The sequence below is a fragment of the Epinephelus fuscoguttatus genome, linkage group LG12 (assembly GCF_011397635.1).
Source record: "Epinephelus fuscoguttatus linkage group LG12, E.fuscoguttatus.final_Chr_v1".
Classification (NCBI taxonomy): domain Eukaryota; kingdom Metazoa; phylum Chordata; class Actinopteri; order Perciformes; family Serranidae; genus Epinephelus; species Epinephelus fuscoguttatus.
In genome coordinates, this window is record NC_064763.1 from 2,615,438 (window position 1) to 2,638,017 (window position 22,580).

Consider the following 22,580-nt stretch of genomic DNA (forward strand, 5'->3'; position numbering starts at 1 on the left):
TTACAGTTTATATTGTCATTCTGATTTTCATATCGTTTTATCATCATTACAACAGCCCTCAATACTCCCAATCAGCTTGGAAAAAGGGTGGAAACTAGCTGGGAGGAAGGGGCCGCTAGTAGCAATTCATGAATCTATTCCAACAATTGTTAGGCTGTGATGTGAAACTCATGTTTAAATAAGGGAACAGTGTGTAGAGAATGACTTGAGGAATATGGCTGATTTACACATGGCTTATTTTACTTAGTTAGCTTGTACCTATAGAGCCTTTCTGACCCTCCAGCTGATCAATGAGAAATGACTTAACCTTCAGAGGATCGGACTGTTCCTCCTTCTGTAGGCTACAGCCCGATGCATTTTGAAATCCCTCTTAGTGCCAATTTATCACAATATCATCATGCTCAATAACAGCAAAATCTCACAATATTTAAACCCAAGCATGATGTAGAGCTTGAAAACATGGTGTAACTAATCCATATTCTCTCAGTTTATCCATCTTCACTACCATTTCCAATGTTAAGGCTGCCTATATTAAAAAAACAAAATCTATTGTGCTGTTCTTGGTGTTGAAGTCGCAGATGATATGTAATAGGCTCTGTGCACAACCCTTGTGACGTACTTCAGATTTTCGCCATTTTCGTGAGCAGCCAAGGAGTTTCCGCTTCACTGCGTCACCATGAATTTCACAAGATGTCTTCAAATTCTTCCAAAAATATCAATAAATGATGTACATCGTATTGTGGATGCCCACTCCCCTGCTCCCAAGAGCAAGCAGGAAAAGGGTTTTCGTCTGTATATATCCAGTTACCAGTACAAGGGTAAGTAGATTATATGGTGACGTTAGCTGACCACCAAACGTTAGAGACGTGCTAATTCTTTAGCTTTGCGTTTGTTTTGTATTTTTTTAATTGTTAGTTGTTGTGCTAACTGTATTAACTTTCTGTCCCTCTCAGTGTCAGACAAAGATCAGGGCACAGGTGAAGTTGTTGTTGGGGCATTGTGTTACAGATCCATGAAGAAAGCTGAGAAGCCTCACAGTTTGAGTGTATGGTGAAGCTAGGATCGATAAGACAACAGTTATAAGCCTGTTGCTGTAATAACCCAGTGTTCCCGATGTTCCTGGGGACTTACCTAAGGTCATACATGTTCAATGTAATGTTAACTCTTAAATCTGCACATAATGAAAAGAGCGGTTAAAATAACAGGTAAGTTTACCTTGCTGGTCCCCACTGGGTTACTGTTCATGTTATGATGTTGTTACAGGTACTTTATTATAACCCAGTGTTCCTGATGTTCCTGGGGACTTAGCTAAAGTTATTCATGTTTGATGTAAATGAATGAAAACGGTGGCTAGAGAAGGCAGATAAGTTTACTTAGCTGGTCCCCACTGGGTTAATGTGTTTTTGTCAATCAGTTGTTTTTGCCAATCAGTTGTTTTTGCATCTTCTTGTGCCTCTCACTGTTGTTATTAGCTATGTTTTACCTAAACTCAGTCATTCATTTAAGGTGCAAGCTGGTGTTGTAGGTAGGGATGCACTGATCCGATATTGGTATCTGTATTGGTCCCGATATTGAAGAAAATTCTAGATCGGGTATCGGTGACAATGGGCCCGATCCATAGGGGCTGATCTATTCAGTCTAATTCTATGCTGTGTGCTGTGAGTGACGTCATGTGCTAGCAACAGGCCGTGCGGAGGCCCACATTAGGGCACAAGTATAGTGGTCGCGTGGCCAAACGTACACGTACATACAGGCTTCGCCTGTGTGTATACTTGCTGCAGCACGGTCGTTCGTCGACGCAGCCAAAACACCTGATACTGGTGGTCTTCGCTAGGGGCAGACCACAGCACTCAGACACAGAGGTCGCAAAAAACGAAGAAGGTGGTGACACTGTATTTCCAGATGTAGTAGGCTATACACAAATATGGATACTCTCGATGAAGAGGAGATTATAATTTTATGTCTTTTAAGATCTCGGCAGAGGAAAAAGCGTCGTCTCTGCCGTCATTGGAGATGGTATGTGCGGCTCAACCTCACGCTCACAGTCTCTAGAGGTCTACTTCGCACGAGCACCTCTAATGTTCATGTCAATATTGCATCTCGCGCATGCGTCACGCTACCTCGCATCAGAGTGAGCGGCCTAAACAACAAATGACCGCAAAATACGCATGGCAGCCATGATGCGTACGCGCACACGTTGTCTGCAGCAAGTATACCTCTCGCATTAGTTTTCAAAATGGAGCGAGTGAAAGGATCTGCTATCTGGAACTTTTTCACACTACCTCAGCCAACACATTCGACGGCTACTTGTAATACATGCAAAGTAAATGTTCCGAGGGGCAGTGGTAAAACTTCAAGCTATAACACAACCAACTTAATCAAGCACCTCCAGAGATTTCATGTCAAAGAGCAGGCTGAATTCATTGAACTGAATAAACAAAAAGGAGAGGAGGACTTTGAAGGAGATGAAGGAAAGAGGTGAAAAATTTCCACGGAATAGTGTGCAAGCAACAAAAATCACTGAGAGGATACTGAACTTAAGTGTTATGGATGGACAACCACTGTCGGTTGTTGGGGATAAGGGATTCTGGCTGCTAATAAACCATCTGGAGTCACGGTACGACATGGTTAGCCAAAAATATTTGTCCAAGATGGCTCTACCTGAACTGCATGGTAAAGTGTGCAAACACACATCAGATATCTGGAGCTCTGACGTTTCCCCCGTGTCACTTTTAAGTTTAACAGCACACTGACTGGATCAGAGTTTTGTGCCACACAGTGCAATGTGAAATACAACAAACTTCCGTGGGTCACACACCAGTGACGCGATTGCAGCTACCATAACGGAAATGTTTGACAAGTGGCAAATTCCACTGAGCAAAGTCCATGTGATTCTGAGGGACAACAGCAGCAACATGCGAAACGCGATGGACAACATGGGAGTGCGTAGTTTAGGCTGTGTTGCACTTACAATGCAGCTTGTTGTCAACAAGGGACTTCTATCACAGCACGCTGTGAGTGATGCCGTTGCAAATACGGATTACTGTTAATTTATTATGTTGATCTGTTCTGTACGACATCTATTGCACATCTGTCCATCCTGGAAGAGGGATCCCTCCTCAGTTGCTCTTCCTGAGGTTGCTACTGTTTTTTTCCCCCGTTAAAGGTTTTTTTGGGGGGGAGTTTTTCCTTATCCGCTGCAAGGGTCCTAAGGACAGAGGGGTGTCGTATGCTGTAAAGCCCTGTGAGGCAAATTGTGATTTGTGATATTGGGCTTTATAAATAAAATTAATTGATTGACTGATTTAAGTGAGAGACAGATTGTTAGACACTTTAAACATTCTCCACTTGCATATTCACGGCTGCAAGATATCCAGCTTGAGATGAATATGTAACCAAAACGCCTGCAGCAGGACGTCAAAACCAGGTGGAATAGCACCTACTTTGTGATAGAGAGTCTGATGGAACTGAAGCGAGCACTATCTGCTTATACTGTTGACCATGACCTGCCCACAACACTCACAGCAAACCAGTGGGCCTCGCTTGAGAAAACAATGACCTGTCTTGAACCGTTTGAGGAGTTTACAAGGAAGGTGAGTTCAGCCACAGCCTCCACTGCTGATGTTGTCCCAAGTGTCACCGTTCTGAAATGTCTCCTCTCTGTGGAAACCGAGGCTGACTTTGGGATTAAAACCATGAAAAAGACCATCTTAGAAGCCGTTGACAAGCGCTTTAGCACCGTGGAAGATGAACCTCTGTATGCACTTTCCACACTGCTGGACCCAAGATACAAAGACAGGTGAGACTGTAAACTTATTACATTACAGGTGTAGCTCAATAAATTAAGAGTATAGTGAAAAATTTCAATGTTTTTGTAAGTTATTTCACTCTTTGTGAGAAACATTATTTAAATTTAATAGAACTTATAACAGATAAATATTAAATATACAGACATTATAGATACTACATATACTAACTTATATTTGAAATTTAAAGCAAGGATAACTGCATATGTAACCTTTTTTCATTTCAAGAAGTATTACTTTGCTGAGTCTACACCTGAACCCAACATGTTTTATTTTTTCAAATTTTTTACCAGTGCAGACTCTGCCAAGCGTGGGAAAGATGCACTGGCTAAGGAACTGGAGGAAGACTTGAAGACCACCACTGTTGATGGAGCATCAAAGGCTTCGGAGCCACCAGCAAAGCCCCCCTGAGTGGAAGCAGAAGGAGCAGCAGCAGCAGCAGCAGCAGCAGCTCCAAGCAGAAGCAAGAGCAGCAGCAGCTGCTACAGAGGAAACAATTCCTGCCACAGTTGACCCATACAAATACTGGGGAGTCAACCAGTGGAGTCAACCAACCAGTGGTTTCCCGGCCTTAGCGTCAGCACAGTTAGCTGTTCAGCACAGTCTCCACCATCCTGGATGAGAAGCAAAACAGACTCATAGCTGAGAGAGCAGAAATGCTTGCTTTCCTAAGCAAGAACCTGCCAGTGATGCTGAAGCCTGAGCTTGAGAAATCTGCTTGAGCAGGTCACTGACACTGAGTGGTATGTGTGTGACTTAAGGATAAACACAGCAAAATGTTCAAATGTAAAATGTTCTCTCTCTCGCTGAGTCAGATACTGGATTGGCATCCATCCAAGGGCATTCTGCCCCCTCTAGTGGTGAAAAAACTTGACAAGTTGGGACTACCTGATTTTTTGTTTTTGTTTTTACCAAGCTAGTGAAGTTATTGGTTTATTCAGCTGCTTTTGTAATGGATGTTTAATTCCCATTTGCACTAAGCCACTGTTAAAAAAAAAAAAAAAGAAAAGAAAAAAAGATTGCTGTTTATTTTGAATGTCTACCAACCAAGCTAGTGAAGCTATTGTAACTCCTTTATTAATTTAATATTTATTTTATTGTATTTTACATTGGATTTTGAATCCCTAATTGCACTGACTGAACCATTTCAAAGAGGTTTTGTTCCTGTTTATTTTTACATATTGTTTGACCAAGGCAGTCAAGCTATTTTTCAAGCTGTTTTTCTCAGTTTCAGATCCTTTATTTTACATTGGGTTTTATATTCCTTATTGCACTGACTGAACCAGGAGAGGTTTTGTTATATTTTTACATGTTGTTTGACCAAACTAGTGAAGCTCTTGGTTTATTCAGCTCTTTTTGTGTTGGATGTTAAATTCATTTTTGCGGTAAACTAAACCATTATGAAGAGCTAACTGTTTACTTTTAATGTTTATCAAGCTTGTGAAGCTATTGGCTTATTTAAGATTGTTGTACTGGTGCACATTTATTAAATAAATAAGTAATTCAGTACATTTACATCTGTATATTTGTTTTTAAAAAAGTTAGCAAAGAAATGTTTAAGTCAAGTCTAATGTCTGTTTTTTTTTTCTGTATTGATACTAAACCTCAGATATCGGTATCGGAGGTGAAAAAAGCGGATCGGTGCATCCCCAGTTGTCGGTATTACGCTATCATGAATCAAATGAAATTGATTAGGGATATTGATCTAGTGCAGTTGGAATGTTATACTCTAATCTAACATACATGACATTTGCTCAGTGGCTATTAGATATAAAAAAAAATTCAAAAACCAGATTGTGTCCTAAAAGAATGATTAAACAATGAAATAAACCAAGATTAGTAAGTATTAACTATGACATTTTACTTTTGCAGGAGGAAAGATTCCAGTCCCGTGGAGCTGATGCATCACAGCCGCACATGTGGCTGGAGTAACTTTATGTAACCACTGTGTGGCTTTACTATTCCAGTCAGCACATTATTCTCAGCTGAAGGTGTCAGTGGTCCCCCCTGTGCTAAGCTGTGCCAAGGGAGACAACGATGGCACAAACCCAGAACTTTGGTAAGTCAAGAAAAAAGGCATATTTACCCGTTGCACAGTCATTATACACGGGTTGGTGATATATTCTGAACTATATCCTGCCTAACTTGATAGGGTATAAAGGCAGGCCCTGTGGATAGGATGGCTGTGTTGTCTGCTAAACCAAAGTGTGGAGCAACAACAGGTAAACAACAGGTTAAAGCTGAATATTGTAGATTTATTACACTATTCTACAGTACATGATTGTTTGAACGAAAATATGTGCATGACACTTATGTAAGTTTTATGCTTCACACAGGAGCACACTCTACAAAGGCCTCAGTGGGGATTTACCTGATCTCTCCGTCCTTCAGGTGAGTAGGGATATAACAATATCAAATTTCACAGGACGGTACAATACAATTATTTGTGGTGGTGTGCGGGCCTGTGCATAATGAGCAACATGCCCACATGCTAATAATGATAATATGATAATTATGATTTGTTACATCCCTAGGTGACAGAGGTGTATAAGGACTTCTCTGCAGCTGAGGCGCCGATGATCTGCAGCATGGGCATCAGCTGTGAAATTCCTCTGGCTGACTCTGCTCTTGGCCTGGTTCAAGCCGGAGGTCCATTGTCCTACCAGCAACCAGCAACAGCGAAGAGAGACCTGTCCTTCCATGCTGTTCTACCACCTACATCTCTGCCTCTTCAGAATTACCGCCTGCAGCCATCCAGTTGCATGTTTGTCTGTAGTGAACCACAACAGCTACATCTTAAAAGTCTTGAGGTCACTTGGGACATGGCACACAAATTTGAGTGTGCTACCAGAGCACAAAGTTCATGTGTTAAATGGCATCAGTTAGGGTGGCCTAGACTAACTGCCTCACGGTTCAGGTCAGAGAGAGCTCTGACGACAGTCTGGCTCCCCGGATAGTGCAGGGGACCCGTCAGATTGCAGCTATGAAGAGGGGGCTCGAAATGGAGGCAGATGCCATCTGGGAGTACTGCCAGTTGAAGAGGTTCAACCACTACCCCTGTGGATTTGTAATCCAGCCTGACTCCCCTTGGTTGGGGGCATCTCCAGATGGTTTAATTTTTGACCATTCAGAGCCATGTCAGTTTGGTTTGATTAAAATAAAGTGTCCAAATGTTAAAAGCTATGTTGACTGCCCTTATCTCAAAATGAGTTTAGGCAAATTGGAGCTCAAAAAACACATGCTTAATCCTCAAGTACAAGGGCAGATGCTAATAACAGGAATTAATTGGTCTGATTTTGTTGTCTCAGCTGAGGAAGACATACCACTTCAAAGAATTGATAAGGACAGTGACATGTTGTCAAAGAGAAAGTGGACAGGTTTTATTTCCATTTCTACATGCAGAAATACATGTAATGTGTTCAAATCCAGTCACTATGCATAATGTAAATATGTTTTATTTTGAACTTGTATTAATTTGATGTAATGCTTAATGTGTAACAAAGTGTGTTAACATAACGTATTTATGGAACATCAGATGACTGCTTTATTAAAATCAAAACTGAAGCAAAAGAAAACCAGCTGTCATGTGTCACACTTATGTGGTTAATACAGATTAATGATTATAGGTGAGAATTACATCTCTACAGAGTGATGCCCCATCACTTTAAATGTTATCTGATTATGCATGTAAAACTACAGGTGCAGCTCAATAAATTATATTATACAACAGTTAGTTCCAGCCCTGCAATCTGATTGGTCGAGAGACAGTAAAACTGTGATGATATTGGAGTATAACATCACGGTTATTTCACTGTGTATGTATCACTCCGCCTCACAGCTGACTGCAATCAACAACCATATCAAAACTGACGGTTAGTGTCAGTTAGGTCAGCAGTTGCGTTGTAGGCTAATTAATTCATCCACTGTCAAACAGCCAAAAATATGGATTTATTTCCTAAAATAAGTTTTGAATTGAACTATGAATGGTCATCAGAGGAAGATGAGGGAGAGGAGAAGCTGAATCCATCTGAGCACACATCCAGGTTTGTCAGTGTTTCATCAGCGGAGCTCAATGACTTGGAGAAAAGCAACATACTGTCAAATCAGAAGGCAGAGTCGGCTGTGCCTGTGAAACGACAGTCCACCATGCAGTCACCAGAGACTTATTTCACCGGCTGCACAATTAATGGAAATGTGCAGATAAATGTGTATAAAGAGTAAGTGCCTGGCGCACCATGTCTGCGTTACATAGCAACGGTGACAGCGGAGTCCTGAGGGAACTATTTTTGTTGGAGGAAGACAAATAAAATGCTTAAATTATCTATTTTGTCCTCATTTTTCAACATTTCTTAATCAGCCTTGCTTATTTAACTGTTGAACTGTTGTATAACACACACACACAAAGTGAAGTATTTCAGGCATTTGTTGTAATTGCCCGAAATACTTCACTTTGTGTGTAATGAATCTATGAAATGACAGTTTGCCTTTCTGAATTGAATTAATGAAATTAACTTTTCCATGATATTTAAGCAATATCACAAGAGAGGGAGTGATGTTCTACTGTGATATCGTCACGGCTGTGATTCGGTCCGAATCACAGCCGTGACGATATGAAATGACAGTTAGCCTTTTTGGCTGAAGTTTGCCTTTTTGGGTGAAATGACAGTTTGCCTTTTTGGGTAACACTTTATATTAAGTAATAATGTAATAATGTATGTAATAATATATGTAATAAGTGCCAATTAGTTAGGGGAGCATTATACGCACTTAACAGAAACCTTGGTAACAGTTTATAAACCTATACTAAATATTAATAAGATGTCTATTTACATTAATTATAATTTATAAGGGTTAATTATAGAATAGTAACTACTTTTATTACTAGTTTATAAGACCCTATAAGACCCTATAAGATGAAATTAATAAGGTGTTTATTAACATTAATGAGACTATAAGAAGTTAATATAAATGCAATATTACGGTTAATAAATGCTTAATTATGCACTTATTAATAGTAAATAATGATCCTTTGCAGCTACTGGATCTAAAGTGGGAACAGCATTGTATAAAGGTTAATAAATGACTAATATGCACTTGTTAACAGCTCATAATGCATCTTTGCATCTACTGGATCTAAAGTGGGAACAGTGTCGTATAAACGTTAATAAATGACTAATATGCACTTATTAACAGCTCATAATACATCTTTGCAGCTACTGGATCTAAAGTGGGAACAGCGTTGTATAAAGGTTAATAAACTATTAATATACATTTATTAACAGCTCATAATGCATCTTTGCAGCTACTGGATCTAAAGTGGGAACAGTGTCTTGTTGACATTCATAAACTCTTTATTATGCACTCACTGAAGTTAATAATTCTATTAATTATGCACCTATTGCAACATCCAGATATCAATCATTATTTCAACATTAAAGAATTCTGATGTATTCTTTTCACTCTAGTATGTTATTATTTTCTTTAGCAAAGGATCATGGGAATCTCATTTCCTCAAAATGGCATGCTAAGACAAACATGAGTTATTTGAACTTAAACATTTGAGCAGATTGATTAAAAGTTAGCTGCTTTATTCACTCATGATGAGACTTCAGCCTACCAGTGGTGGTGAAAACACAACATAAGGACATATTTCCTTTTCATATAGATTTTTAATGCAACCATTATTGTGTTCTGATCTGATCTGAGTTCATTTGGCTTTTTCAAAAGTTTTGTTACTTAGACTGACTGTTCGGGAATACAGTATTCCACAAAGCTCCCTGTAACCCATTAGTTTTCTGAAAGTGAGTGACAAAAGTCTCAACATCAACCAGGCCAAAGGTGGCCAAGTCAGTGATGTCTTCAGGCCAGTTGCTTAGGTCAAACATGGTGGCAGTGGCCTTCAAGACACCCATAACAAGATTGCCAAGCTGCGTGGTGAGGCTGTCACAGAAGCCATTGATTAGTTTATCTTTCACTTTGTGGAAGTCATCATCATCCACCTGTTTCCTGTTGAGTTTTACACCGGAGAAGGTGTTTCCGGGAAAAGGTCCCACTTCATCCAGGAACTGCTTCAGATGCTGACCTGGGACTGTCTGAAATACAGAAGAAAAAAACTTTTGTCTGTCACGATTGCTAAACATATATCATAGCATATTAATTCCTCTCTAGGGAGTTTAATTTGTTTACCTGCATGGCTACATGAGCCAGGGTCGTCTTCTGCAGTCTATCTGACACCATCTGCAATGTCAGCCCATCCTTCTGAAAGAGAAGGCTCAGAATTAAACCCATAAACACATTTAATCTAACTTCCCTTGTTTTTAATCCACAGCCTAGTACTGAATTACTCTCACAATGGTTTCACAAGAGTGATATTAAGACACTTACACACTGAGCCTACAAACTTCAATTGCCAAAATGTATGAAATGCTCCTTTAACCTTACTGACAGAGAGGAATGAAGTCAGGCTATGGCGCTAGCAATCAGCAGGAGTTAGCATGAACATGACGCAGCCTATATCCATTAGCCTGCTCAACATAACACACAGCTCATCGATGCTCCTAACACATTCACTCTGCTCATCCTGCTTCACACATTTACTGTCAGTCTTATATCTCAACCATATGCATCTTCACACACATTTCACTCACTTTAACTCACAGAACGTCACTGGCGACGCACTTAGCTACCGAAGCTATTTCTAGCGGCACCCTCCACAAGCCGCGACACACGCGCGCGCGCGCGCACACACACACACACACACACACACACACACACACACACTCTCTCTCTTAATCGTGGTCAAAGTCAATGTCTGAGTGTCACAGTTACACAATAAGTTTCTGCTAAAACATACTACTGTTATCTGGGTGTTCATTAACGTTATACTCAGCTTACATGTAGGAAATTTAGAAACATGACTGGCTGCTAGTTCCAAGTATGACCTTCATCTCTGTAGCTAAAGTTGCTAGCCTAATTATTACTGACTGAATGAACCAAGTAGTTACACCTCTTCTGATTAACTGTAACGTTACCGTCATTATCATAAACATCAAAATTTAGAACACACAGTCACATTTTATAACTTTGTAAGGCCATCATGTACATGATTAGCTGAGTTGCTAGTGTTAGCTATCGCAAAGAACTACAACTAGCTAAAAATCAACAAGCTAACGTTAGCCTATAGCCTACTTTAACAAACTAACTTACCACAGGGGCAGAAACAGATGAAACATCGTCTTCAGAGTCCCGAAGCCAAGTGTCGCATCCTACTCCAACTGGAGCGGCACTGGAGGAGCTTGCATCAGTTGTTTCAACCGTCTCAGCACTGCTAGGTTCTGTGCTCTGATGTGGAGCGGTGAGCATAGCTGGCGAGTGGCGTCCAGCGTGACCGTCATGGAGCGAGTTGAATTCCGTGTGTGTGCATGCGCACACGTGTGGAGCCAGATCAGGTGCAGCAAAAGCCACTGTGTTTTTGCTGTTCATAAGTTTTTATTGAAACCAGAGATACTGGATAAAGGAGATCCAATATCTCTGTTGAAACTATTCAAGTGACAAAAGCGACGTTCAGATACCCATACGTAATGACGTTGTTAATAACCATTTAGATATTGATTTGACTTTTGCTGTTGTTGTTGTTGTTGTTGTCCCAGAATTGTCCCAGGCACATCATCTTTGTGTCCCAGTAGCAATTTTTATAGTCCACAGGACGTCAGGACACCGTTAGTTTCGAGCCCTGAGAGCATATTAATAATTTATTAACCTTTACACAACACCGTTTGATAGGGTTTTATAGTGTCTTATAAACCAGTAATAAATGTGGTTATTGTTCTATAATTAACCCTTATAAATCATACTTAATAAAAATAGACATCTTATTAATTAATATTTAGGATTGCTTTATAAACTGTTACCAGGTTTCTATTAAGTGCTTATAATGCTCCTATATGCAATAATAACTGTTAATTGTGCTATAATTAACACTTATATAGTCTTATTAATGGTAATAAACATCTTATAAGTGCTCATTAACTGGTTAATTGGTGCTTATTAAGCATTAATTAACGCTTATTACAGTACCTTAATATAAAGTGTTACCCCTTTTTGAATTGAATTAATGAACTTCACCTTTAGAGCCGTCAGGCTGAAATGTTAGACATTCATGAGTGAATAACTGCAGAAAATGTGCACTATTTGTTCACATTTTAGTCATTTATTTTTTTTATTTTATATACTTTATTAATCCCCCTGAGGGGGACCCAAGTCCCTATGGACTGAGCCACAGAAATATATAGTATATCATAAATATATATAAGTAAATAAAAGATGTGAGAGAGAATCAATCAATTGTACATAAATTAGACTTGCAAAGAAAAATGTAATTTACAACAGCTAAGGAATGAACATGTTCATCTTAAGTTCATCAGAAGGAGGATACGGTGGTATGGCTACAATTTCAAACTTCATATCGCCATTTCTTGACAAGAGGTCCATTTTGGTAATCTGAGAGGAGACATGTGACTGTGAAGAGCTGGTTTATGCTCCCTGAGATGGAGAGAGGGATAGTGGCATCAAAGAGTTTATTTTCTTTAACTCTTCAGATCATCCTCTCTACGTGCACTCTCAAACGAGCAATGGACTGCGTTTTCAGAACATCCACCTCCGGCATTTGTGTCCTCTCGGAGAGGAAGGCAGGACGATGATCAGTCCCAGGTACAAGGTCATCCACCAAGAAGCCCTTATCAACCATGATGGCCATGTCAGGTATTAAGAGTGATGTAATCCCTGACTGACGAAACACCTCCTTGTCGCTCATGGAACCCTCGAAGAGTGCTGACACAAAAGTCAGGGCTCCGTGAGGGGACATTCCCACAATGGCCTTGAAGGTGCAATGGGACTTGTAGTTGGAGAAGACTTCACTCTGAAGGAGCAGGGATGAAGGAGTTTGACACCGTAGCTCTGTGCAGTCAAGGACTACTTGCGTGTCGCTGTAGCTGCCATGAAAGTCATATGGAAGACTGGCCTTCACAGCTGCTGGAGACATCCATGTACAGACCGAGCCTTGCTTCTTGTAGTTCAATACTACCAGTACAATATTTACTGTTAATGAGTTGTACATGCAACAGTCTACATACAGTATGCATCACCATTTGATGCAAGATTAAAAGCCACCATAAAAAATGTGCTAAAGGCCATCTTTTACAGTCTAAATGTAATTTTTATTGTAAAATCCCAAAATGGAAAATTGTCTTAACATTAATGATAGCCATAATTCAATCTAAATGACAAAATCTAACTGGATTATTTTATTATTGCCTGTAACTTTAATACAGGCTGAGTTAGATTACTTAATGTTTCCAACAGTCCAGCATTAATCATTATCTGGAAAAATAATTTGTTTGAATTTCTGTCATTAAAAAATATTTCATTTTCTTTTTTGTAATGGCAAAAAAAGAGCAAGAGAGAGAAATTCCCACAGACTCCCTGCAATGATGCTAACTGGCATGTCATTCAACACAATGTTGCTCACCTTCTTCATTGGGACGGGGAGGGGTAAAGTTATGGGGAGACAGGGCTGCTGCTTCTGACTCATCTGTTGTTGAGTCTGGTAAAAGGGGTAGGGACAACTGGTTTACTATGCATATCTTGCTAACCATTTACCTGCACTGATTAAATGTAGGTTAAAAAGGAGTGAAATGTAGGCTAACACTAGTCTGTAGTTAGCTTACATCACTATGGACATTAAGCTAACAGGTTCATTTCTACCACTCACAGACTATAGGCTACCCACCTTTCTTGGAGAGAAACTGGGTCACATATTGACACCATTTCATTTGCCTCTCCTCTCTCCTTTCTCTCTTTCCTTTTTTGAAAACCGGATTTTCTTTTAGTACTAGGTAGCATGATGATGACTGTAGCGTTCTAGAAACTGCTGAGTGCTACTAGGCAGTGCACTTAGGCAGGACCAAACAATTTCATGCAGATACAGGGGGGTAGTCAGTCAATATGGATGTTCACTTTTTGGTCAATGGGGATATTTAACTTTTACTGCCAAAATCAAGTAAAAACAAAGAGATCATTGATTTTATCACTATATTTGAAAAAAAAAATTCTTAATGATGATGGTTTAATAATTTTATAGTAATTTTTACCTATTTTTTGGGCCCCTGTCACCCTTGGAATTGTACATACAGTCGGCCTGGTTAAAGGGCCTTCAGTTGTCATGCTAGTGGCATAGGTTTCCCTTGCTCTGGCAACCCTAACCATTTTGGCTGTAGCTGTACTGATCAGGCTCCAAAACGCCATCAGATGCTCATATTAGGGGAATCTAAAATATAGATACAGTATTATAGTTGGCATTAGTTATCATACAAGCTCAACATTAAAATTAAGAAGACAGAGAGAAAATAATAATACACCAAAACAGACAATAGATGCAATCACTTACAGTAATGTCAAATGTTGATCTTACAACTATTAACTTAGCTTGATAGATTTGTTGTAGATATCTTACCTGGTGTAAAATCTGAAGCAAACACCTCAAGTCCAAATGATTTTTCCAGATGGAGTGTGTAGAACTGCTGTCAGCGCTTCGATTTCCTCATGCATTTTTACATACTGCTCCTGGTTGACACACACCATGCAACTGGCTCCATAGTCGTGATCCTCAAGCATTGGGACCATAGGTTCATCAATCTCCTCCTCAGTCTCCACTGGGCCTGGATCCGGACTTGATGTCGGTTGAGTCCGGCGCTCCCAAACACCGGCCCGTGTCTTGCTGTTAGCGTAGTTGTTCCATTCAAACAATGATGGCACGGCGCTTGCAGCCAAAACCCGTCTACCCTTAGCAGTAATACGAATTTGGACTTTTTCAAAATGTTGGCTGCATACCTTCAAATGCTGAGTTACCGAAAATCCCATCCTGCGAATCTTGTGCAGCCACTGCGCACGAAGTCCGGTGTCTTTCAGGAAGCGGTGGAAGCTGAGTTTGCTGTTATAGCGACTTGAACCCGTACAAAGTGGCACACAACAGTGCTCATTAGAGCCACCCACCATTTTCGGAAACTTAAAAGCATCCCTGACATTATATTTCTTCTTTTATCATACAGTTACAGCTCTCATGTATTGATACTGAGAGTCAAAGCTCTATTGAGCCTTGTATTCCCTTAGCCCTTAGCAGTAATGATTTTATGAGCTTTTTTTTGTCCTGTACCAGCCCTTAGTTAGGCTGACTTAGGCCTAGTCTGCCGGAGGACCCCTCTATAATACACCGGGCCCCTTCTCTCCTTCTCTCTCTCTCTCTCTCTCTCTCTCTCTCTCTCTCGTATCCTATTACTGCATCTAGCTAACCCGGCCATTCTGGATGTCACTAACTCGGCTTCTTCTCCGGAGCCTTTGTGCTCCACTGTCTCTCAGATTAACTCATATCACAGCGGTGCCTGGACAGCGTGACGTGTGTGGTTGTGCTGCTGCCGTGGTCCCGCCAGATGCCTCCTGCTGCTGCTGCCATCATTAGTCATTAGTCATACTTCTTCTGTTATTATACACATATGATTATTGTCACACATGTATACTGCCAGGTATTAATACATACTTTCAACATATTGTACCGCAGTAACCAGAACTATAACTATAATATTATTACTTTCATTAATGTTGTTGTAAGCTACTGTCATTACCTGCATCTCTCTCTCTCTCTCTCTCTCTCTCTCTCTCTCTCTGTGTCATATGGATTACTGTTAATTTATTATGCTGATCTGTTCTGTACGACATCTATTGCACGTCTGTCCGTCCTGGAAGAGGGATCCCTCCTCAGTTGCTCTTCCTGAGGTTTCTACCGTTTTTTTCCCCATTAAGGGGTTTTTTTTGGGGAGTTTTTCCTTATCAGCTGTGAGGGTCTTAAGGACAGAGGGATGTCGTATGCTGTAAAGCCCTGTGAGGCAAATTGTGATTTGTGATATTGGGCTTTATAAATAAAATTGATTGAATTGATTGATGTTGATTGATGTTTATTTTGTTCACCCATGACTGGCTATATGAATTTAAAGCTATTATAGATCCAAGATGAAACTGACAGAAAGGCAGAACTCACTGGAAAAGTTGCAAGGGGCTCTGTGTACCAGCTCCACCACTTCCTGAAAGGAAGTATGCATGAGTATTTCCTGTCCTATACTATTGGATTAAGTGATTAATCAGGTGTGTGCTGGGTGTGCTGCACACCTGATTAAAAGATATTGTAATCAAGGAGCATTGGCACTGAGCAGCAGCAAAATGAAACCCCCCATGGAGTTCAGACACTGCTGATGAATCTGTGAAGACTAGGCAGTAATGGGGAGGTGTAGGGTGTGCACAGCTGTAGCATGCAAGTATTAAAGGTAGACAGAGAATCAAAAGACAACTGCAAGATGATAGGCTGAAGGTGTGCCACCGTGCTATTAAATGTGATCAGCTGATAGAACAGCTGATACCTCAACTGAAAGCCCCAGACAATGACAGCAGTGGGTGAGCGTGCATTCAAGGAGTGAATGGCAGGTGGTATGAAAAATAAATGACAGGCCTAAGCATACACTGAACTGAACTTTTGGATTCTCTGTTAAAATCTGCATAGGGAGGTGCTTAGAAACAGCTGTTTCTCCATGCCTCTCCCTGTTGATTTTGAAAGAGAATCATTAAAATCTGTCTCACTGTAGGCCTACAATACGCATACTTACCACAATATCATGCATTGTGCGGTATGTTTAATATCCTTCTCTGCACACTGTTTCCTCATTTAAATATAAGTTTCTTGTTAAAACAATGTTAGGTTATTACATCATAAGGGGATAATGACTCCCTGGCTATCACGTTTATCTCATTATGAGACTCCATTGGCGTTTGTCAGGGTGTTCATGAACCCACTCATTGTTTTAACCACACCCTCGATCTAGTTCTGACGTATGGAATTGAAATTGATAACCTAACAGTCTATCCACAGAATCCCTCGCTTTCAGATCATTATTTAATAACTTTTGATTTCTTTTTACTTGATTACACGCCACACAACAGCAACAATCAGCAACAGTTACTATACTAGGTGTTTATCAGATAGTGCTGTGCGCAAAATTTAAGGAAATGATTCCTCCGTCGTTAAATTTAATACCATGTCCTTCAGTAACAGAGGTTTCCCGTACTGACTTTAACCTCTCCGGAATTGATCATCTTGTCGATAGAGCTGTAGGCTTGCTGCGAACAACAATCGACTCTGTAGCGCCTCTTAAAAAGAAGTTAACAAAGCAAAGAAAGTTTGCTCCCTGGTATAACTCGCAAACCCGTAAGTTAAAACAAATATCGTGAAAATTTGAAAGGAATTGGCGATTAACCAAACTGGAAGAATCTCGTTTAGTCTGGGCAGACAGTCTCAAAACGTATAAGAGGGGCCTCCGCAATGCCAGAGCAACTATTACTCAGCACTAATAGAAGAAAACAAGAATAACCCCAGGTTTCTTTTCAGCACTGTAGCCAGGCTGACTGAGAGTCACAGCTCTATTGAGCCTTGTATTCCTTTAGCCCTTAGCAGTAATGATTTTATGAGCTTTTTTAATGACAAAATTCTAACTATTATAGGCAAAATTCATGACCTCCTGTCTTCAGATAGTACCTATCTAACCTCAAACACAGCTGTAAGACCTAATATATATTTAGATTGCTTCTCCCCGATTTCTCTTCAAGAGTTGACTGCAGTGATTTCTTCATCTAAATCATCAACGTGTCTCTTAGACCCCATCCCAACTAGGCTACTTAAGGAAGTCTTACCTTTAGTTAACACTCATATATTAGATATGATCAATATATCCTTATTAATAGGCTATGTACCACAGTCTTTTAAGGTAGCTGTAATTAAACCTCTCCTAAAAAAGCCCACCCTGGATCCAGAGGTGTTAGCCAACTAAAGACCAATATTTAATCTTCCCCTTCTTTCAAAGATCCTTGAGAAAGTAGTCGCACACCAGCTGTGTGATTTTCTCCATGATAATAATTTATTTGAGGAATTTCAGTCAGGATTTAGAGTGCATCATAGCACTGAGAAAGCACTAGTTAAAATTACGAATGATCTTCTAATTGCTTCAGACAAAGGACTCGTCTCTGTACTTGTTTTATTAGATCTTAGTGCAGCGTTTGACACAATTGACCATCAAATTCTGCCACAGAGACTGGAACACTTAATTGGCCTAAAAGTTTCTGCACTAAGCTGGTTTAAATCTTATTTATCTGATCGTTTTCAGTTTGTTCACGTTCATAATGAATCATCCTTATGGACTAAAGTTTGTTTTGGAGTTCCGCAAGGTTCTGTGCTCGGACCAGTCCTTTTTACTCTATATATGCTTCCTTTAGGTAACATCATTAGAAATCACTCTGTAAATTTCCATTGTTATGCGGATGATAAACAGTTGTATTTATCGATGAAGCCAGAAGAAAGTAATCAATTAACTAAACTTCATAACTGCCTTAAAGACATAACAACATGGATGAGCACCAATTTAGTTATGTTAAATTCAGACAAAACTGAACGTATTGTTCTTGGCCCCAAACAACTCAGAGACTCTTTATCTTATGACATAGTTTCTCTAGATGGCATTGCTCTGGCCTCTAGCACTACCATAAGAAACCTCGGAGTAATATTTGATCAAGATCTGTCTTTTAATTCTCATTTAAAACAAACCTCACGGACTGCATTTTTTCATCTGCGTAATATTGCGAAAATTAGGCCTATCCTGGCCTATACCCAAAAAGATGCAGAAAAATTTGTCAATGCTTTTGTTACCTCTAGGCTGGATTACTCTAATAAGTCTTTAAAAATTCTCCAGCTAATTCAGAATGCAGCAGCACGTATACTAACAGGAACTAAGAAACGAGATCATATTTCTCCTGTTTTAGCTTCTCTGCACTGGCTCCCTGTAAAATCCAGAATTGAATTTAAAATCCTACTGTTAGGGCGGCACGGTGGTGTGGTGGTTAGCACTCTCGCCTCACAGCAAGAGGGTTGCCGGTTCGATCCTCTGTGCGGAGTTTGCATGTTCTCCCCGTGTCAGCGTGGGTTCTCTCCGGGCACTCCGGCTTCCTCCCACAGTCCAAAGACATGCAGATTGGGGACTAGGTTAATTGATAACTCTAAATTGTCCATAGGTGTGAATGTGAGCGTGAATGGTTGTTTGTCTCTATCTGTCAGCCCTGCGATAGTCTGGCGACCTGTCCAGGGTGTACCCTGCCTCTTGCCCGATGTCAGCTGTGATAGGCTCCTGCCCCCCCGCGACCCTCAAGAGGATGAAGCGGTTAGAAGATGAAGATCCTACTGTTAACTTATAAAGCTCTAAATGGTCAGGCTCCGTCATATCTTAGAGAGCTCATAGTGCCATATTATCCCACCAGAACACTGCGCTCTGAGAATGCAGGGTTACTCGTGGTCCCTAAAGTTAGTAAAAGTAGATCAGGAGCCAGAGCCTTCAGCTATCAGGCTCCTCTCCTGTGGAATCATCTTCCTGTTGTGGTCCGGGAGGCAGACACCATCTCCACATTTAAGACTAGACTTAAGACTTTCCTCTTTGATGAAGCTTATAGTTAGGGCTGGCTCAGGCTTGGCTTGTACCAGCCCCTAGTTAGGCTGACTTAGGCCTAGTCTGCCGGGGACCCCCTATAATACACCAGGCACCTTCTCTCCTTCTCTCTCTCTCTTTTGTGTCCTGTTACTGCATCTTACTCACTCGGCCATACTGCATGTCACTAACTCAGCTTCTTCTCCGGAGCCTTTGTGCTCCACTGTCTCTCAGGTTAACTTATATTGCAGCGGTGCCTGGATAGTGTGACGTGTGTGGTTGTGCTGCTGCCGTGGTCCTGCCAGATACCTCCTTCTGCTGCTGTTATCATTAGTCATACTTCTACTGGTATTATACACATATTAGATTACTGTCACATATGTACACTATCAGATATTAATATATACTTCCAACATATTGTACCACAACAGCCATAATTATAATTATAATTATAATATTATTCCTTTCATTAATGTTGTTGTAAGCTACTGTCATTACCGTCTGTCCTGCATCTCTCTCTGTCTCTGTCTCTCTCTCTCTTTCTGTCTCATTATAACATACGGATTACTTTTAATTTATCATGTTGATCTGTTCTGTATGACATCTATTGCACGTCTGTCCGTCCTGGAAGAGGGATCCCTCCTCAGTTGCTCTTCCTGAGGTTTCTACCATTTTTTCCCCCGTTAAAGGGTTTTTTTTGGGGAGTTTTTCCTTGTCCGCTGCCAGGGTCCTAAGGACAGAGGGATGTTGTATGCTGTAAAGCCCTGTGAGGCAAACTGTGATTTGTGATATTGGGCTTTATAAATAAAATTGAATTGAATTGAATTGAATTGAATTAACTTGAAACATTTACAACAATGAATGATCACATTTCTTCATGAAACGTGTCATGTTATAGAACATTAAATGGTAAAAGCATTTTGCTATAATATAAAAATTGTTAAACTGTGAAAAACATCTTGTTATTACTATAAACTTTGCACTTTTCTGTTTTGTTTTTTTCCTGGCATGGCAGTAATACGCTGTGGTAAGAACTTATCTGCTCACTACAGAGTTGAGTCAGGCTAGAGGGCTGAGATTTTTATTGCCACTCCTAATCAGTAGCAACATCCCTCTGCTCATTAACTAGACACACACTAGCCTGAGGCTGAGCCTCATATGTCAACCACAGATAAAGATGTCATCTTCTGCTTGACTGAATAAACCGCTATTAAAGCTAGATGCAAATGGACATTGAACGATATTCAAATCAGGAGGCAACAGGGAAGCTTAAACCCTGAGGCGCTTGGCCTCAATGTTGCCCCACATTTCTCTGTCATGTTAAAAGAAAGAGAGATACTAGAACAAAATACATGGCTGTTATTAGAGTGATGTTGTACAAGACATCCCAGATCACTGTGAAACAAGTAAGAAGGAAATGATTTTTTTTTTTTTTAGAAAATCAATAATGATCCATAAAAGATAGTTTGGATAGCAACTGTTAATAAGGTTTAAGGTTTAACACTTAAAAGGCACAATCCTTAACAGTTCTCTCAAGTTAATTTTGATCTAAAACAAAATTTTGGACATGGCAGGGACACATGTAATTTTAATACAACATGAGAGCCAATTTGCACTGCTGTAACATGCACTACTATGACTCTTCATGGACAGTTTCAAAGTAGATGCAGCAGAACCATAGATTTGATTGTTTTTCCACTCATGCTTCTTTCTTGTCAAAACCCTGCACACAGTCTGATTTTATATTTGGTTGTGTTAGGCTAGTAGTGGCTAATGTAGGCCATCAAACAGAGATAAGCAACAGGCTAAAGAGATCTTGCAAGCTTGCTTCTTTCTAATTCCACACCTCAGCAGTTTTGTTGAAATTTTCAAATGTGTAGTCTTTAGAGCCAAGTGACACTGACTTGAGTGACTTCACTTGAGACAATATATCAGATTTTGCACAGCTCCCTCTTGAGACACAACAGGCTTTGTCCAGTTTATTTCTACTCCACAGCATCTGGAAACTTACTGTGTAAAATGGGTGGAGTCTCATTTATAAACATTGCATATGCACAAAACGAGGCCTGAAAGAGGCATACAGGACTTCTCATGAGAAAGTTGTAATCTATAAAAACAGCCTTAATGGGAGAAACTTTGACCCATGCTTATGAACATTTTGGAGATGCAAATTGGCTTTTGTCTATACGTACATTTTTAGTATGGATCCTACACATTGTTTTATAAATGTGACCCCTGCTTCAAATATTTAATTGTCAGCAGCTTTTGCCATTATAAACATTTGCTGTTATGTTCAGCAAACCATAGGCACAACTGTGTAGACGGAGCAATGGAACTTTGTCTCATCAAACAGAAACTGAATCAAAGAATGGACAGTGTACAAATGGGGTTTATTTGTACAGAACTTATTTGGCAGTCAGTGACAAACTATGATGGGATGTCTCTATTCTCCACCAGACTGCTTTGAGGCAGCTGTGAGAGCACTTTATTCTACCAGACAAATGTTTGTCAAAACTGAGGAGGGAAATTTCCACCAGAATGGCTTTTAAGTCGGGTCTATGTGTTTCTATCAGCAGTGTGTGTATGGATGCATGTGCGGTGTAATTAGCCAGTACTGGAGTCAAACCCCTGATGGTTCTGTGTTTACAAAGCTATCATTGGCCTCTCTCTGGCCAACACTAAATGAACCAGTGTTGAGCCTCAGCTGTATAATCATGAATATTCATCTCTATCTGTGAGAACCTCTGTGTGTATATGCCGCACTGGCTGGCATTAAGGAGGCTATTAATATCTACTCAATCACAATCCATCACTTTGACAGGATGATAAGTCAAGATGACAAAAATTCTACTTAGCACCGAACCCAAACAAAACAGCCTTTGTTTTGGGAGCGAAAACAGATTGGAAGCTATTTCCAGTCCTGCAGCTTCTCACTTCAAAAGCTATGTGACAGGTTGGGGTTATCTTAGGGGGTCCCATGTATTTTGTTCGTTTATGCACATACTTCATGCTTCCCCTTTCACTAATGCTTGATGAAAGCTCAGGACTGACTGAAAAAAAGGAAAATCATGAATACCCTCTATGCCACCTGGGGAAGAGAGGTATCAGCTGCAACCAACACTAAGAAATGATGTTTGTGCACACACAAGAGTCATTTTCAATGCAAAGTCATGTGAGTTTCATGCAAATGTGCACATCTCAATGTGGT

At 40.2% G+C, this 22,580-nt stretch overlaps 1 protein-coding gene and 1 long non-coding RNA gene across 4 annotated transcripts in view; one reads left to right on the top strand and one right to left on the bottom strand.

The window, feature by feature from the left end:
• Positions 1–22,580, bottom strand: part of LOC125897944 (Down syndrome cell adhesion molecule homolog) — a 315,828-nt gene that overhangs the window by 198,319 nt on the left and 94,929 nt on the right. The window lies entirely within an intron of this gene.
• Positions 720–7,307, top strand: LOC125898047 (uncharacterized). Its single transcript, XR_007450569.1, has 5 exons — positions 720–818; positions 5,679–5,865; positions 5,959–6,028; positions 6,143–6,197; positions 6,341–7,307. It is a non-coding gene; the product is annotated as an uncharacterized LOC125898047 (long non-coding RNA).